Raw genomic sequence first — 7,871 nt, forward strand, 5'->3', positions numbered from 1 at the left:
CATCACAAGTGCCTTTGATGTAGATGAAAATACCACCAAACTCAGAGAAAACCGTCTTTCAGTTGGACAATTTGGGGACTCGAAACCCCCCCCTCGTCCCTGCCCTTTGTTCCGCACTTATAATAAAAAAGAAACTTCTCACAAGATGCACTTTGGAGAGATCTGAGAAGCCACGTCGAGCCTTTGAAATATAATACAAGGGAAAATCTAAGGAAAAATTGTAGCTCCTCACATTTTCATTAAAAGGGGTAGACGCTGTAGGATGGTAGGCGGAGAACCATCAATGGCAAAGGAATGTCACAGAGAGGGGGCAGGAAGAAAAGATGGTTGCCCAGAGCAGACAGGTTCTGCTGCTATTTACTTGTAAGGAATTTGATGGGGATGCATCTGGCAAAAAGTTAACTCCCACAGTGACACTGAACACAAAGAGCTGAAGAGAAGGAGGGGAAAAAAAATTAAGGTCCTTTTCCTATCATAGGGATAGAAGAGGGATGCAAGTGGCTAAAAGTCCATTCGCTTCTCAAATGGTTTGAGGAAATCTCACAGTACGATCAGCACAGAATATAGTTTCTTCTTCAGGAGCTTGGCTCATAGGCTGCTTCCCTTCTGGGTGTGAGCACATAAATGCCAGAGCCCAAACGAGGCTGCTGAAATGGAGCAAATGTACTCAGTGCGTGTAACCCTAGCCTGGAAAAGTCACATTTTGTGTCTGCTAGGAGTTCCCAAAGCACAGCCAGTTCTCTTTATCTGTGAGGGGTGAAAGCTACCATAACGCACTACCCCAGCGCCCAGAGCAGTAACATCACAACGTCACAAGACATTGTGATGTCACTTCTGGGTTCTCCCTGAAGGAGGGGATAGCCATTGGACAATTTCCAGGGACTCCTCCTCCAGGGACACTTGTGGCACAAGGCAGTCATTTCCAGGTTCTCCCCAAAGGAAGGGGTGGTCGATATGGTGGCTTTGTGTGACCCATTCCTTCTCCTCTGGAGGCTTCTGTGAAGCCAGAGAAACCACCAAACCCTCCTCCATAACTAGGGTGGAGCCTGGGGGCAGTCATGTATCCCTGCTTAGTGTAGCGGCTATGGCAGGCGCCCCTCAAGCTCCGTTCTAGTTACGGCTCTGCCTTCTTTGCATTCAGGCGATTCCTGGTGTCTTCCGGTAAGGCAGGGAAAGATCCCTGCTTGAAACCCCGGAGAGCCAATGAAATCAGGGTCAACAAAAGTGGCCTGGATGGACGGTCTGATCATCTTCATATAACCAGCTCCAGGGCTCCAACTGCATACGAATTCATAAAGCAAGCTCATACAACCAGTTTACAGCTGTATTTATTTCGCACTGGATATGGCTCTTGTGGATTATAAACTGCCTTGAACTTTAACTGAATGAAAAGGCAAGGTAAAAAATACACATATATATGTTTGTGTGCCTGCGCAAAAAAGACTGGACTGCAGCTGCAATCAGGAAAAGCACTCCAGCCCATTTTATGAAGAGAAAGGGAATATTTTGTGCAGTTGCGGGGGAAACCGGGATAGACATTGTTGCTCTAGAAACATCTGCACACTCCGAGTTGCCATCCTGATTCGACCAGACATCAGCTGTTAAAGACCACGGCTAAATATACCAACTATTGCAAAAGAACAGATTATCCATAAAGACAGAGGGCTGGAGGGGAACACAGGGTTTGCCAGGGAGCTCAGATGCCGTGCCACACTCCGCTGGAATTTAAATCCCAGATCACGGGCTAGCTGGATTTTTAACATCCATTTTTAACCGAGTACTTGAACTTGGGGGGAAAAAAATAGATTAAGACATGCTATTTTTCCATATCGTTTCGAGGCTGGGTCCCAGGGATTTGCTTAGCTTGTTATGGAGTCAGTAGCAAACAGCGTTCCCGTTATTTACCATAGTGATTGGGAGTTCAAGTTAGATAATCCAATTTCTTCCACAAGAAATAAACACCGCTATCTATCCTGCCGGAACGGAACCAAAGAAGTGTTGATGCGACTGTTGAGCAAATACATTACCTGAATCTCTCTCGATATGTCTCTTAATGAGATCCCTAATTAGGCACGGCTTTAATGTTAAAGTATCAAAAAGTCACGCAGCTTACTCTTTGAATTAGCCTCCAGTTTACATCAGTGTAGCAAGGCACAGTAATTATCAATGTGGCATCATCCAAAGGAAAGTGTTTGACAATCCCATGTTGGGGGAAACAGTTGGAAGGATATTTTAAACAAACTTTGAGGTCGTTTTTATTTTTCAAAAAGCATCAACCATGTAAAATTGGATATATTTCAATGATTGGTTGGCTGGAAGGGGTGTCTGGAATCCTTGGCCTCTGTGTAGCCGTGTACGGGATTCTGTTATAATGCATACGTGATGGTCAATAGCAGATCACTTGGGACTTAGGACCAAAGCCCTCAACTGGGCCTTCCAATGGTGATGTCCACCCCCTGGTGGTATATTGGGTCCCACCACTGCCATCAGCATTGGGGGTTCAAGAGGTCAGTCTCACAGGTCTGGCCAACCCATTGGTTCCCAAACTTACCTGGGTCATGACATCTCCACAGCCTCTTCTTCCCAGCCAGGTGTCACATTGACTCATACTACCTTTTACACCATGTGTTTCCACTTCATGGAGACGGAATGCATGAAGAGTGCGATTACTGTCCCTTGTTCTTTGAGCAACTATCAAATGTAATGATTGGATAGTGACCATGCCGTCATAGATAGTGTGCATGAGATGCGTAGTGCATGAAATGGGTAGTGACTCTTTCCATTCTAAAAGGGATTTTTTGTTTTAAAATGGATCCCAGGAAAATATGCTGGAGGCATGCGCTCAAGATATGCTGTTTCAGAAGGCTGTTATAAAGACACAAGGAACTGTCGATTTTTCCACCCCAGGGAGAAATAAAGGGAACCGTTGTACAACCTGGACATAACATCAAACGCACCAGTTTTAATATACTCCGGATGATAGAAACCACCTTGTAGGTTTTGAATCCTGCTTGTTTGTTCAAAGAATTCAGTTAATAGTTTTCCTAGTCTTTTTTTGAAGACCATTTCCTCTTTTCCCCTCTCCCACAAAGGCTGTGACAGCCACGCATAATCCCATCCCATTTACATACATATACCGTCTCACGCTTCCGTTCGGTTCCGTTTGGTCGCAGAAGTTTTGAAAGCCGCTAAGGAAAGACTCGGAGAAGCGGTGCTGGAATATTGATCTTTTAATAATTAAATATATGCGCCTACCTAGACAGGAGGTTTGCGGAGAGCCAGGATGATTCTCTGAGTATTTATTAGCAGAGAATCCCCAAAAGGATATGCCGAATCATTGTCTTTCTCATTATTGGTCAACGTCCTGACTCCGGAGGGTTATTACCGGAGGGTTATTACTGATGCGCTCGCCATTCATTACTGCATAATGCCTTCGCCCCCATGCTAAGTTTTACGGCATCTGGGGCTCCAGGGAATTTTGACTGACAGCTTGGCTACTTCACTGGAAAGCACTGTTTACTTCAAGCCGTGCAGTGGAGTGAGTTAGAGCTGTGTTTCATATTCATGTGCAGATTTAAATCAATTTTTTTTTTTAAAAAAAAATAATAATTAGCTACACCTTGCATTTTCTTCAACGAGAACTTGCATGCTTCATGGTTCCTCTGAAGGGCAGATCCCCTTCTGCTTACCCAGGGCTGTTGCGGGCCTTTTCCTATCTACCTCCCTAACCCTTCTAAGGGCCCAATCCTATCCAACTTTCCAGCACCGGTGCAACTGCAATGCAGCCCCGAGGTAAGGGAACAAATGTCCCCATACCTTGAGGAGGCCTCTGTGACTGAAAGCCCAACACAGGGTGCAGTGCACACCCCGATGGCAGGGCTGCACCGGCTGGTGGTGTAGCTGGAGGGGGGGCGGAGCACTCAGGAGGACGGCTCTGTTTTGCCCCCCCCGCCGGGAATGGCTCCGAAGGGAGGGGCCGCTTGCCCGCCTCGCCGAGGCTCCCTACCAGCCTGAGTGCTCCACCCCCCTCCAGCTACGCCACTGGCACCAGCACTGGAAAATTGGATAGGATTGGGCCCTAAGTAGGCAGTTTTGAGCTGATGGAGGAGTGGAAGGGAGGGCCAAGGGGGAAGAACACGGGCAGCATACTTTGCAAGGTTGTGGTGAATATCATTCTCAACCAGATTGGCTCAATAAGCACCGTTTAGGACAATTGTTGATGCCCTTTCAACAAAGATGATGGTGGCCGGCAACCATCCAAATGAACAGCCTGATCCTATCCAGGAATGGGCTGTCACGCACAGGTACTTACGACCAAGCGCATGCTGAGGCCTAACAGCACCCGAGGCAGGTAGACATGATGTGGCAGTGTGACCTCTATAACCACAGCACAGGGCACACCCATGCCTGTGCACTACACCCTTCTGATGGAAGGGCGGTCTGTGGAACTCCTTGCCACAGGATGTGGTGACGGCATCTGGACTGGATGCCTTTAAAAGGGGATTGGACAAGTTTCTGGAGGAAAAATCCATTACGGGGTACAAGCCATGATGTGTATGCGCAACCTCCTGATTTTAGAAATGGGCTACTTCAGATGCAAGGGAGGGCACCAGGATGAGGTCTCTTGTTATCTGGTGTGCTCCCTGGGGCATTTGGTGGGGCCACTGTGAGATACAGGAAGCTGGACTAGATGGGCCTATGGCCTGATCCAGTGGGGCTGTTCTTATGGTCCAGCTCCCACAGCCTGTGACAGACCAGGAGAGAGATCTTGGGGTGGTGGTGGACAGGTCGATGAAAGTGTTGCCCCAATGTGCGGCGGCAGTGAAGAAGGCCAATTCTATGCTTGGAATCATTAGGAAAGGTACTGAGAACAAAACGGCTAATATTATAATGCCGTTGTACAAATCGATGGTAAGGCTACACCTGGAGTATTGTGTCCAGTTCTGGTCGCTGCATCTCAAAAAAGACATAGTGGAAATGGAAAAGGTGCAAAAGAGAGCGACTAAGATGATGACTGGGCTGGGGCACCTTCCTTATGAGGAAAGGCTACGGTGTTTGGGCCTCTTCAGCCTAGAAAAGAGGCACCTGAGGGGGGACATGATTGAGACATACAAAATTATGCAGGGGATGGACAGAGTGGATAGGGAGATGCTCTTTACACTCTCACATAACACCAGAACCAGGGGACAGCCGCTAAAAGGGGATTGGACAAGTTTCTGGAGGAAAAATCCATTACGGGTTACATGCCATGATGTGTATGCGCAACCTCCTGATTTTAGAAATGGACTATGTCAGAATGCCAGATGCAAGGGAGGGCACCAGGATGAAGGTCTCTTGTTATCTGGTGTGCTCCCTGGGGCATTGTGTGGGCCGCTGTGAGATACAGGAAGCTGGACTAGATGGGCCTATGGCCTGATCCAGTGGGGCTGTTCTTATTTCCTTATGTTCAAAAGGACTCTCAAGAGGGCAGGTGGGCCTAACTTCAGGCAAGTGCACGCACCCCCATGGAGAGGCCAGGAAACACTTGGAGCAGCATGGATGGAGGGCGCTGCTGCTATTGTTCGCTGCCACAACCCAAGATGATACAACCTGTCCTCCATTTAGGGTAAATAGGCCTGAACTACTTGAGTTGACCAGTGAGTGTGTAGACTGGCCATTTTTTAGGGGGCTTCAGGGTCATCCCATCTGGTTCCATTCTGTCCTCTTCCCTTTTCAGTCCTAGGATTCATCCAATAAACTGACTGGTAGGAAATTTAGAATGGACAAAGGGAAGCACCAGTCCTTCACACAGTGTACAATTAGTCTGTGGAATTTACTGTCACTGGTGGTGGTGATGATGGCCTCTAGCTTAGATGACTGTGACAGAGGACTAGACAAATTCATGGAGGACAGGTCTATCGCTGGCCACTAGTCACAATGGCCGTTTGCATCCTCCACCCCCTGAAAACCAGTTGTAAGGAAGTTATGATAGGAGAGGCGTGTGTTCATCTAATTTTGCAGCCTTCTTGGAGGCCACTGTGAGAAAGAAGATGCTGGACTAGGCTGGTCTTTGGCTCTTCCTATGTTCTTATGAAGCATTGCTCCACATGTGAAGGAAAGTTCTGAGGATAACATACAGCCAATAACTACAAACATTTGCTTGGGAGAGTAAGCCACATGGATAAAATGGGAGCTACTCTGTTACCCTGCACATGCCTGATCTCATCTGATCTCAGAAGCTAAGCAGGGGCAGGCCTGGTTAGTACTTGGATGGGAGACCGCCTGGGAATGCCGGGTGCTGTAGGCTTATACCATAGCCTTTCGAGACTGAAGGTTGCCAACCATTCACTCCCAAATCAATATGCCTAAGATTGTGGTTGCACAATGCCAAGCTGCAGGCCTCTTTCTGTTCTTGGAAAGTGGAGTCACAAGAATCGACAACTTGCCCATCTTTTGCAATGCAGAGAAAGCACCAGAAAGAGTTATTCTGTATACATTATGCTTCATTATTTGCAAGTCTTGGCTTATGCTTGATTGAGGAATTGGATGCTGTCTCACACTGGATGCTGCCCTTTCAAGGGCTTTAATGGGATGGGGGTGGGGAGAATCTAGTATTTTGGCACAATTTAGTGGTTTGAAAAGAGTATGATTAAAGTGCATTAGGGACTGTTAAGCGCCTCATGCAAGGGGAGGGGGAGGAATAACAGAATTTCTTCTTAAATAAATCCCTGTGGGATAAAGGAGCGGTAATCAGCTGCGGCAAATGTGTCTGAAGGCAGCTTTCAACTCACTCCACACCATCTCCTCTGCAGATTTGCTCAGAAGAAAATCCCAGCAGGTGCAATGGGCCTTGCACCCAGGTACCCAGTTACTCAGTGTAATGAAGTTAGTTCATGGGTTTGGTGAATGCCCCCAATAAGGGGAGGGGGTTGTAATTCAGTGATTGGTCATGTGCTTTGCCTAGAGAAAATCCATGGTTCAATCCCTGGCAGGGTCATGGAGGACTGAGAATGTCTTGTCTGAAACCCAGAAGAGCCACTGATTTTTCTGCAATCATAGCATGGTAGAGTTGGAATTTACCTTGGAGGTCATCTAGTCCAACCCCTCCTGCAGGCAGCATCCCTGACTGGTGGCTGCCCAACCTGTGCTTGGAAACCTCCAAAGATGGTCAGCCCACTACTGCATGGGCCAAATTGTTCTAGTGCTGAAGAAGTCTTATAGTTAGGAAACTCTCCCTCCTGCCTAGCCTAAATCCAATTCCTTGTAGTTTCAATCCACTGGTTCTAGTCCTGCCCTACAGAGCCACAGTGAGCAATTTCTTCTGCATGTCAGCCCCTTCATATATTTGAAGGCAGCCATCATCTCTCTCCCTAGTCTCTCTTTTCTGAGAGGACTTGCTCTCTGAGAGGCCAATACTGTAAAGCAGTGGTTCCCAAACCGGGTCGGGACTGGGTCACGACCTGATTTTTTATGGTCGCCAAAGGGGCAAAAGAAAATATTTCTTTACTCAGCGTGTGGTTGGTCTGTGGAACTCTTTGCCACAGGATGTGGTGACGGCAACTGGCCTGGACGCCTTTAAAAGGGGATTGGACAAGTTTCTGGAGGAAAAATCCATTACGGGGTACAAGCCATGATGTTTATGCGCAACCTCCTGATTTTAGAAATGGGCTATGTCAGAAGGCCAGATGCAAGGGAGGGCACCAGGATGCAGGTCTCTTGTGATCTGGTGTGCTCCCTGGGGCATTTGCTGGGCCGCTGTGAGATACAGGAAGCTGGACTAGATGGGCCTATGGCCTGATCCAGTGGGGCTGTTCTTATGTTCTTATGGGGGATGTAAAGAACAGATAACCAATTGCCTTAAGTCCAGAGGCAATTCAAAAATCAGAAACTGT

The 7,871-nt window shown here is 47.6% G+C and overlaps 1 pseudogene; it reads left to right on the forward strand.

Moving 5' to 3' along the window:
* Positions 1-6,167: 6,167 nt before the first annotated feature.
* On the forward strand, positions 6,168-6,286 carry LOC136663363 (5S ribosomal RNA; annotated as a pseudogene).
* Positions 6,287-7,871: the final 1,585 nt, after the last annotated feature.

This window comes from Tiliqua scincoides, chromosome 12 (genome assembly GCF_035046505.1).
Source record: "Tiliqua scincoides isolate rTilSci1 chromosome 12, rTilSci1.hap2, whole genome shotgun sequence".
NCBI classification, from domain to species: Eukaryota; Metazoa; Chordata; class Lepidosauria; order Squamata; family Scincidae; genus Tiliqua; species Tiliqua scincoides.